The sequence below is a fragment of the Phaenicophaeus curvirostris genome, chromosome Z (assembly GCF_032191515.1).
Source record: "Phaenicophaeus curvirostris isolate KB17595 chromosome Z, BPBGC_Pcur_1.0, whole genome shotgun sequence".
Lineage (NCBI taxonomy): Eukaryota > Metazoa > Chordata > Aves > Cuculiformes > Cuculidae > Phaenicophaeus > Phaenicophaeus curvirostris.
This window is the reverse complement of record NC_091431.1, coordinates 12,492,802-12,504,866: the sequence shown is the minus strand read 5'-3', so window position 1 is coordinate 12,504,866 and position 12,065 is coordinate 12,492,802. Positions and strand designations below refer to the sequence as shown.

The window sequence follows — 12,065 nt, the reverse complement described above, 5'->3', positions numbered from 1 at the left end:
AAAAGATAAAAGTGCTCTCAAATCTTTACGGCACAGTAACTGGTACTATAAGATGACTACAGCTGCATATCTCATCACTACCTTTAGTACAGACCATTTTTAAACTGTATCTATACATAATCTGGTTTTGCTTGCCTAAAGACAAAATCAAATATATTCATCAAAAAAAATGTTTTTCTACTTTCTTTGAAGGGGTTTTGCCAGAAGTTGTTTTTGCTAATAATACTTCTAATACTGAGGCAATTTTTCTCAATTATATTTCAGGTGTAAAATAAGTAAAGTTTATTGCAGATGCAAAATAAAGCAGAAGAGATGGAACTTACTGCACTGAGATATATTATAGTTGCAGCATAAGTCTCCCAACATTTCAAATTCATACTCACACTGTGCTAAGCACCAGTTGTTTTGACTACTTAAAAAACTGTTGATACTCAACATCTCTGAAAATAGAACCATTAAATTAATAATGCCATTAAGATTAAATGTTAGAACAAACTCTCCAAGAAAACAGTGTGGGTGTGGCCTGGTTCAGTTTCCAATCCCCTAAATTTATACACATGAACTAAGCAACCATAATGCCCCAAGGGTTGAATGTGCATTTCACAACTTGACTATTGCCAAGCAACTGTGAATACTGGCTTAGTGTCTCTGTCCAAGCACAATAAAAAGGATTGAACCAAGAAGAGCCAGCATCCCTTGAACACCATCCTGGTTTAACACACAAGAAATTTCATTTTGCATTTTTATCTCATATCCTTAACTCAACTCAGTCATGAATCAACCTATGAAGAGAAGCAAGAACTCACAAAGTATAACAATAATGACACACAAAATATTTTTTGACAGCCCACGTAGAAGTGATTTCCCCCAAATTTAGTGTATTAGACAACCAGATGCTGCTTAGGCACGTGGACAGAAGATCACTACTGGAGAGCCCAGACCTTTGAAGCTACACCCCAAGTGCTGTACCTACATTTTTGGACATTAAATGAATAACTCATAGATGCTCACAGAACAGAAGATTTCTGGGAAATTCTGGGCAGCTGTAGAAATAGTTGATTTTAGCTTATCAGGACACAGATTTCGAAAGCACTGAAAGGGAATGTTAAAGAAAGTGCACTCTGCAGTAACCTAGTTTTAAAAACTGTATGTGAAGGGATACTCAAGACAACATGCCAGAAGGCACAATGATTACAGTACCTGACTTCACAGTCCAGGTAAAGTTAGGTCTGCTATGCCCAGTTCCCATATAAATGTGTAACAGAGTAAAAAGGCAAGATCTTTTCCTCTTCATACATGCTATATCCTCTGATCAGATGTGAAATACAGGTTATTAACATATCTTGAGGAAAATACAAATCTATTCTCTACCATAAGCTAAAGTTTCTTTTAAATTGATCCAGTATCAATCCTTTAGTGATAACAGGATAAGAAAAAAAAAGCAGTAGCATGTGGTAAAAGAAAACAAAAAACAGCTACAGATTGGCTTCATGTTTGCAGGGGTGGGAAAGAAAAAGAGTCCATATTCAGAACCAAGCCTGCCTTAAAATATACAAAAGCCTCTTGGATCAATCTCCTGGAACCAAAATCATATTGCTTTACAGACATTAATGTTTTATCAGACATTATGGTCTTGCCTATCGCTTAGTCACTGGCTTACCTTGCTCAAAAAAATACTTCTCCAGGAAATTACAAGACTACCTGTTCATGTATTAAACACTACTGTTCTAGAAAAAAAATGTATGTTCTGTCCCCTGCTTTCTGAATGTATAGGTAAAATGGCTTTATACCCTCACACACATATTGCTATCTGTGACAATTTTAGACTGAATTATAAAGAAGCCACATTCTTTATTACCTCCAAATACTTAGGAAAGCTAGTAAGCTAATACTTGGGCAAGCTAATACTCACTTAAAAATTAAGTACTCAAACCTGCATTCCATTAGGGAAAACATGCTTTTTAAACCCCTACTTACTATGTCAGAAAGTAATAAATTAAGCCAGAAACCATTTCATCGTTAAGAATTCAGCTTCCTGGTGAGAACTTCCGTCTACATTTTCTCGATTAGGAAAAGGAAAGGAAAAGAGAGACTTTCTAATTTCATTGTTCCTTGAGGTAGCTACTGAGAAATCTTAAGAACTTCTGTCATTATCAAACAAACATCAGACAGTAAGGTACTTTCCAAAACACCCTATGACTTCCAGAAAAAGGTGATTTTATCAGAAGTGGCCTTCCCACAGAATGTATGTAGTTAGATGGCAGGAGAGGCAGCAGAGAAGGGGAGGTGGCAGTTTTAATGCTTTGCTCTTCTGGCGAGCAGAATATGTACACATATCAGAGGAGAACACACATGTATTTTGCATTATCCTGCATTTTTTTTGACTCATAGTTTAGGCAGTTTCCAAAATCAAGCATTCAGCTGAAGGCAAAGCTCAAAAAAACTTTGAAACTGACAATCTTCTGCTCTGTAACAAGATGGGCTTCTGTCTGCTACGAACTTTCTACTCTTACCCAAAGTAAGTTTCTGATACTCATAGAAGTGGGTGCACTGTATTTGTAATATGCATGCAAGGGCTGAATCCTCTAATCCCTTTTTTTTTCAGTAAACAGCAGTTTCGAGACTTCTCACATAAAAAGATATAGCATCCATGTATAAACCTGTACTTTACAGTTTCTGTAAATACAACGCACTGTATTTATGCTGGGAAAGCACATTTTGAAGTTTTGATGGTATCTCTCTGGCTGATGAGATGAACTTTGTTGATGAGATTAACAAAATGAGTACAGTCATTTTAGGCGATCTTTGGAACATCTAAAACTCTATGCATGGATGAATGAAGCCGTGGATCTTCAGAAAGTTTTACAGCAGCCCAAAGAGATTTATTTTTCACTCTTTAACCAATTACTGATAAAAACATACATATAAAATGCAGATGTAACTCACACAAAAAAAACTCCACATGATTTTATTTTTATGTATGTTGTATGATGACCTATTTTAATATTTTTCTTCAAGTAATTGTTCTACTTTCCTTTTTTACGTATATTGTTGTTCTGTCTCTTCTTGAGCTAATGCTGAATTTTAGTTACTGTAATAGATAATTTAAAATAAATTTTAACTTTGCAAGATTTCATAACTGCTGTAAAACACTGACACATGCACATGTGTAATTAAACAAATCCATAATTTTATTTGTAAAGACAAAACAAACTACACCTGTGTTTATTAAAAATTAAGAGATTAACAAAAACGGAGGTTTCACAAAACTGCTGTAATTAAAAATGCTATGAAGTAATTTATCATTTTTTTGTTTCTGCTTTGCCAATTCACTGGCATGGTTGCTGTGCTTCAAGTTAAAACTGTGAATTCAGGACTCACTGACTGTTTCCTAAACAAATAGGGAAGCTGCCATCAGTAGCATCTGCTCCTCTGTTGCTCTCACGTAAAATCATCCTCGTACTATCATAATGGACTACCGAGCAGATGTTCAAAAGCAGCGTATGTCTTAGAAAAAAAGATAATCGGCAACTACTTAATTACATTAGTTCCATCATAAATAAACTATCACAAATTTGAATTGATATAAAATTGTTCTCAACCTCTCAGCATCCCTAAACAAATTAAGTCCATTTGTTTCTTCTAAAATGCTGAATTATTTAAATCAATAGATAAGAAATTATGCCACATGTCATTCCGAAGACAAAGTAACATATTTGTACCAGTTTTACTTCTCCTGATTAAGAAGGTAAGTTTAAAACCCTGGTAAGTTAAGTTGACAACAGGAGAGAGTTAATAGAGTGTTTTGATTCTCTTTAGTGGTTGCCGTGCTCCACAGACTGAAGAGCAGCAGAAAGGTATGGGTTAAGGCAGGTCACCTTTGGAGGGAGGGCTCCAAAGGAAAGAGAAGAGCCAGGGAAGTAACTGACAGGGTAAACTGGGAAGGTGACACATTAACCTGACAAAACTGGGATTCTTCTCTGCTGACACACAACATTTCCGTCTCCCACCTCACCTGCAGAGCCTCACTCATGAGCCAGCATTCCTCACTTAGCCCCAAATCCCTACGAAATGCAGAAGCAGGCTCTAATGCCCTTTTTTGGGGAAAAGCTAAAAGAAGCGGTTTAAAGAACAGCAGGCACATTTCTCCTGGATCTCAATTCACTATTGCCTTTCTCCCAATTCCCATGTTCCTCCACTCTTTTCTTGTTATTTTGACCTCTATTTTCTCCTACCGCAGGCCAGCCTCCTGGGAAATTCTCCTGCAAGAGCATGGCAGGACTGGGCTGCAGGCAGGAAAGGGAGGAAGAGGTGACGCAGGCACAATTACTTGTACTGCCAGTTTTGTCTTGGAGGGGGGGCAAAAAAAGGAGATGCAATCCAGATTAGTAAGCAAATCTGATTTCATTGTTTGGAATACATTTATTCTCAATTTCATTTAAGCTTCTAAATTTGAAAACAAATGCATCACTGTTTCTCCAACACAACATTTCTTTTTATTCAGACATGATTTGGAGCTACCGTGTGAAACACAAGAGTTTTCAGGGAGCATTCCCCCACCCCATTCAACACTTCCCCTTTGGCAAATAGGGAGATCTGAACATGAAAACTGAATGGCAGGACAGTGTTCATCAGAATTAAAAGAGAACTTAATGGGGAGGGTGCGGCAGCATGGTGAGATTGTATCTGTGCTCTTTATTCTTCCTCCTGGGTGTTCTCCACATTTATTTGGACCGTGTCTTACTTCTTTTGCCTGCAGCCCCTACAGGTCTAGTCTCTGCAGGTCATTTTGCTGACCTCAGATCTCCAGATCTGATCCTCCCTTTCCCTGCAGTGCTGAAAACACAGTGTAGAGCTGCAGTAGACAGTGAGGTAACCTTGGTCAGAGAGGAGGAGAGTTGGACCTCCGGGCAGCAGCCCACCTCATGCACGGTTCCTATCATCCTCGTGAGCTGGAGGATGGCAGGAGATGGGAGCTTGATTGATTGAGTGAAGGCTGACCTGACAGCATGCCCAATGCCTAGACTCAAACCTAAAAATGAAATATTACTTGAAAATTGCAAGTAGGCCTAGGAAATGAAAAAAATCTCCTTGCAAAACTAAACCTGCTGAGGAAAAAAACCCCAGCTAACTAAGACTTGCAAGAACCTCAAAGCCACGCTAGCACATGCCTTTTTTTACTTTAATATGGCAGAAGAATTTCAGTTTGCATTCAGAGTTTGCCAGTACTTTCCATTCACTATTATATATTCATACTGTGCTAAAATTTATAAGCTGTAATCAAATTTACCCCGCTGTATCATGGCCTGTAAAAATGCACAAAAATGTGGGCATCTTCCTGAATAATTTAAGTGTAAGTTAAATGGTGTACAAATGTCTTTGCCACCAGTTGCAGCATCTTTATATGCATTAATAAATTACTCTTTTAAGTGAAGTATATACAAGGAATCCAACAACCTCCACGTGTTTCCTGGTGCCGCCATCGTTAGTGACAGATGAGGCAACATGAGGATGACAGAAGAGGTCTTTGAATAATGAAGTTTTTTGTGGATTTATCTTCTGTGTGCAGCTACAAAATACTTCCTACTATCTTGGATTTCTGCCAATTCCACTGGCCAAGTGAAAAATGGGGATAAACACTGCTCCTCAATAACTGAGATAAAAAGTGTCCTATTAATCAGTCAGAGATGATACTAAACACATTGTCCAAAAAGACTTCTTTTGGAAGATACGGCTACCCCGAAAAGTCACTATGCCACCAATGGGAAAACTCAGTGTGAGTTAAGGTAAACAGGCAACGGATCACTGAAAGGCTTCCATTTCCTGAAGGAAAATCATACGACTGCAAGTCAGCATCCTGACCGTGACACTGTTAAAGCACCCCCTCATTATTAGAATGGCTATTTTCCTACAATAATTAGAAGTTATGAACAGAAAACCACAGTCTTTTGTCATTCAAGGCATACCAAAATATCAAATCCAAGAATTCCACCCCAAAAGACACAGCATATGAAAATGCAGTAGTTCTTCATGCATTAATAATTGCCTCTAATAGCTGGAAATTAGATTTGTTTTTTGATTACTTTAAAACCACTATCAGAAGTGAAACAAAATCTATTCTGGCAAAAGGAGCAGTGGACCATGCAAACAGAACAGTTGCAAATTTTTTCTTCAAGTAAATGTGCAGAATTCTTTCAAAATCACTCTTCATAATCCCCGAGTTGCCACATATAAAATGAAGAATTTGGTGGCTTCTCTCTTCCCCAGAAGAAAACATGTTGTCGTTTTTTTAAGTAGGAAGTAGAACAACATATTCTGAACAGGGTTGAAGCACTAAGGCACAATAAGGTAGGAAACATCTTCTGGTGGAAACTACAGTTAACACCCAGCGAAGCCTGGAAACCAGGCAACGCAGTCAAAGGAGCAGGAGGGACAGGGTCCACATGCTGAGGGATAACAGACTAACTGAAACTATTCGAAATTCTCAGAAGAAGGGTCCACTCAAAGCTATGGACACACACCTCACAAAAGAACAGCGCAACCTCATTTGTAAGCCATAGGGATTCATTTATTTCCACTAACTCCAACCAATATTCTTTGTCAATGCTATTCCTTGAAATTAGGTATTTACAGCTGCCCCTACTTTCTAAGGAAGTAAGGTGAGATAAGATGTAACTAGAGATGGTGGTACTTGCACCTCAGTATTTTTGCCACCAGCATTTCTGTAAGAAAAGTCATGCAGGACAGATAAGGTATGGAGACAACCCGCCTATGTCCCTCTGTAGAGACAGAAACTCGAGCCTCTTTTTCTGGGTACTGTAAATATCAATCCAAAGTCCTTTATTCTTTCTCATCCACTACATAATTAATTATTCCAGATGAAGCAGAATAGCTTCCACAATACATTAACACACAACAAGTCCGGTGGTTTCAAAGCAGATTCCAGCATCTCTGCCAAAGGAGAGAACCAAAATTGGGATTGCTCATAACTTCGCTTATACTACAGGGTGATGCAGGTCAACCAGCACCTCCTCCACTTTTGTAGGGCACATTTTGTCACTCATGTTCTCAGACACCTTGCTGGATCCAGTCCTGAGGGTGAAATGTGCCATGAAAGTTCATAACATGACCAACCTGGGATTGGACTCCTAGGGCCCCCAGGCACATCCCAGGTAAGCAGCAGGTGAGAAGGGACTCTGTCAGACCAAATTTTGGCCATTGCTGCCAAGTACATCCATGTCCTTTGGTAGATAGAAACTCTAGTAATTTAGATGTGTGAATTCTCCTACTCTAGGATTGCAACAAAAAAAAATGTTTAATAAAAATATTTGGAATTTTACTCAAAAACTTTCATAAAAAATACTAGCAAAACACAGCAGTCTTCCATAGTGCTACCATATGAGAACAAGCTACACATATATACAGGAGGGATGTGAACAGGCTGGGCCACTGGGCTGAGACCAATGGCAGGAGATTTAACAAGGCCAAATGCCGGGTCCTGCACTTGGGGCACAACAACCCTATGCAGTGCTACAGACTAGGAGAAGTCTGGCTGGAGAGCTGCCTGGAGGAGAGGGACCTGGGGGTGTTGGTTGACAACCGACTGAATATGAGCCAGCAGTGTGCCCAGGTGGCCAAGAAGGCCAATGGCATCTTGGCTTGTATCAGAAACGGTGTGACCAGCAGGTCCAGGGAGGTTATTCTCCCTCTGGACTCAGCACTGGTGAGACCGCTCCTCGAATACTGTGTTCAGTTCTGGGCCCCTCACCACAAGAAGGATGTTGAGGCTCTGGAACGAGTCCAGAGAAGAGCAACAAAGCTGGTGACAGGGCTGGAGAACAGGCCCTGTGAGGAACGGCTGAGAGAGCTTGGGGTGTTTAGCCTGGAGAAGAGGAGGCTGAGGGGAGACCTCACTGCTTTCTACAACTGCCTGAAAGGAGGTTGTGGAGAGGAGGGAGCTGGCCTCTTCTCCCAAGTGACAGGGGACAGGACAAGAGGGAATGGCCTCAAACTCCACCAGGGTAGGTTCAGGCTGGACATTAGGAAAAGGTTTTTCACGGAAAGGGTCATTGGGCACTGGAACAGGCTACCCAGGAAGGTGGTTGATTCACCTTCCCTGGAGGTGTTTAAGGCACGGGTGGATGAGGTGCTGAGGGGCATGTTATTGATAGGAATGGTGAGACTCGATGATCCTGTGGGTCTTTTCCAACCTAGTGATTCTCTGTGATTCTTTGTGTGAGCACACAGTTTTCAAGGCTCATGAAAACCACATCAAGTAGCTGTCACTACAGGTTGCTGCAGTTACTTTGCAGTAATTATTAGAGTAAAACAATTAAAATTCATAGAATCATAGAGTATTTGGGGTTGGAATGGACCTTACAGATCATCTAGTTCCAACCCCCCTGTCATGGGCAGGGACACCTCCCACCCGATCAGGCTACCCAAAGCCTCATCCAACCTGGCCTTGAACACCTCCAGGGATGAGGCACCTACAGCCTCCCTGGGCAACCTATTCCAGTGCCTCACCAGTCTCAGCGTGAAGAAATTCTTCCTTATGTCTAGTCTAAACATACACAAGCTAAGTTTTATATCACAGAATTTCATCCACACATAAACTAAATTGCAGCATATGCCCATTATTTTTGCCATTATCTTGCGTTTGTACAAATTGGAATAAGTTACTACTTTGAGATTAAGTAATATTTCACAAGATTGTTGCTTTTTTGAGCTGAAGCGCTCCCAGGATTGGGCTCTGTGATTTACAACAGGCAAAAAGAAAAAAAAAATTGCTGCACTAGAAAACAACAGTAGCAGTTCAGCTGTATTTTAGGTCAGTTTTTTTTTTTTGGAACATGGATTATTATTTCTGCTTTGAGAATCTCAGCAGCAACCCAGTTTTGGCCATGCTTAATTCAATGGGGAGACTGACAGCAAATGCATACAAAGCTTTACTGTATAGAAGGCCAAATCTATTCCTCATTAACTTCTCAGACAGGAAACTGTATGATAATGATGTCAAGATAACAGACAGTGTTAAGCAGTAATTCAAGTAAAAAAGCAACAGGCAGAAATACTCAAATTGTCACAAAATCTAGCATTACAAGAAAAAGAAATTTGAAGTTAAAGGTTACAGTTAGAAATGGCTTAGGGGGATGCAGGGATGGTGCAGTTCTGGAGCTGTTTGCTGTGTGATGGGCTTGGCTGCCACAGTGGGAAGAGGCAAGAGCTTCAGGGAGGCTTGTCTGCACTGCCGCTCCCCCAGCGCAGCATCAGAGACAGGCAGTGTCTCTTAGGACAGCAACTTACTGCCCTAAGTGCAATATCTGCATCTTCTCTACTTGAAAAAGGCAATAGTCAATGTTTGTCAAAATGACACAACTTAAAATAAACCTGAGATGCTAACCTAAGTTTGGCCATAGCCTGTATTATATAAGCACAACAATTAGAAACAATAATGATAAACAATATAGCTCAATTACAATTAGTTTATTTGAATAGGAGAGATTCAACTACATTAACTATAAGTAAAAGCTAAAGTACATATATTATTCTCTTATTAAAGTAGCAGGAAGAGAAAATTAAAATATAATTATCTATTTCAAATTCAAAATAGCCCTAGTTCAAGAATTTTAACCATCATTCAAATAACTACGAATTTACATCTAAATTACAAAAAAACCACCCTGTATTTATTTCTACACTTAAATCAAAGCTAGCAGTATATTAGGATTCAGTGATCTTTTCTTTTTTTAAATGTCTAAATACAATAAATATATTTTTAAATTGAAAAGGGCCAGATCCCACGAGGTCAAAGGAGTTCAGCTTTTGCTTGCTCTGAAAAACTCTTTATTTCATTAATATATGATGTAATAGAGATGTACTTTCTACTCTCCAGTCACTGTTACATAGGAAATGCAAAGCTCTGAATTTGGATTTGGGCAGGTCAAAAGCTCTTCAGCTCATTTTCAAAGAAAATACTCCGTATATTCTAAGTATTAATACATATAATGTTATCGAATGTCATTGATCACAATCAGCTCGAATGTATACCGGAGACATTCATACGGGTTGCAAAGAAAGTACTGAATTAGTTCTTTTATTAATGTGATTTCAAATGAAAACTGCCATGCTGTATTACATGATACTATTAATATCCAAGAATGCACTACATAATAGATCTCAATGCAAATTTAACTGGTAGCAAGCTTTACAAAGAGGTAATTTTAGTTTGACAAAACGCAGCTAAATTCACAAACTCAAATGAGAAGACACAATGCAACACATTCTTGCAATTAGAACTTGCCTGTTAAAGCATTACCTAACAATAAAGACAGTTATACTATATTCCTATGGTTAAATCAGGAGACCTCTACAGGCAAATAAAATATATAAGTAGAAAAGGATCTCAGCGATAATATTACTCCACTAAGGGTTTTATACAATGCAATACAACTGCACCTTGAAGGTGGCTACACTCCAAAACTCAGGATATGCTTTACAATTCTTAAAAGCCCAGCAGAAAATCTTTATGAATTGTTTACAACATTTCTGTCTGGAATAAACCCTCTAATAGTCTCCATCTTCATGCAAACTCTGTTTTAGTCACAAGAAAGCCTGGTACAGGACTAGGAACACTCAAACACCTCAACAGCAGTATGTGGTGGAAAACACCTGTTATGGTCAGCAATAATACATAAATACAATGACCAGACAACATCACTGTATCAGAAAATTTACACAAATCAAGAATGGTACACACTCTACACAGCTACACTTGGCCAAACTCACATATAGTGTTACCATAGAGATATTAGACAGATGCAATATCCACATAATAGGCAAGCTGTTAAATACATTAATTTATCTCATTTCAGGGAATTTTTCTTGTATTTGAATGCTCAGTACTAAACCGAGAGACCTGGAGAGACTGTTCTGTACATAACTGTTCAACAAGCACATCAAATTTTTTTTTAAACTCTATGAATAAGCTACATAAAACACTTCAAGCAATTAGCAAGTTGTTACCCAAAAATGTTCAGTTTTGGGGGGAGGAAGAGCAGAATGCTTGAGAAGGAAAAGGAAAGGTGGTATCTTTGCCTCCTCTCTCTCAGTGCTACATTCACTCACTTTGCACAGTTCCTCCCTTCTACATGGGCAAACACAAAGGCACATTTCTCCTCCCTCAGAAGAGCACTTCAGACACCCAGCCTCAAAGCACTTGAGGCGATGCCTCTCCTGCTCCACTTTGCATGAGTCACCAGACGTTCACTGGAGCAGGAAACCAGGCCCCAGTGAGCAACACCATTCCATACCAGCTTCTGCAGGTGATGTTTGTATTTGGAGGGCACAAAGCGTGAGAGGCTCCACAGCCCCAACTTCCTCGAAAGTATCACAAAATAGTGCTCCAAGCACCCCACAGGATTGGAAACACAGGATACAAGAAGAAGGGAAAGGGCTAGTAATTGTACACACATGCAGAGAGGGGGCCAGAACACCACTTTGACTGTTCCTACACTTCATCTGCTCTCGTTTCTCTCAAAAGCTACTGGAGTTAATTTATTCCTTCAATTCTATTAAGGTATCTCAGGGATTATTTCATATCTTCGTCCCTTTTTACAACTAACTGAAATCATAGCTAAGATGAAGATGTATTTAATTGGTTAAATTTCTCTCGCTTTTCAAAACTGAGATATTCCAAGCATCCCGAAGGCATTTAATTCCAAAACAGGAAGCAGAAGAGGAGAGGACTTAGTAATTCTAATCATGTGCAGATCTCATGGAAAGTATTTTCCTAAGCATTTGCTGAAAGAACCTTTTACTGTACTGCATGCTGCTGCGTGTACCCCAAATAGGGCCCCACAGAAACCACAAGATATCTACTACTTAAATTTCTTCTGGTTACGGAAAGGAATCAATCTAGAATGAACTATGAGCATGCTTTCCTAAATATTAAAGTTCAGTCACACACAAAACAGGATGCAGGGGACAAAAATGCAACTAAGAGTACATTAAATACATTTTTAACATTCTGTACAATAAACTTTATTCATCAGGCAGAGGATACA

The 12,065-nt window shown here is 39.2% G+C and overlaps 1 protein-coding gene across 1 annotated transcript in view; it reads right to left on the bottom strand.

Moving 5' to 3' along the window:
- Window positions 1-12,065, bottom strand: part of ATG10 (autophagy related 10) — an 86,714-nt gene that overhangs the window by 30,752 nt on the left and 43,897 nt on the right. The gene's annotated exons all lie outside the window — the stretch shown is intronic.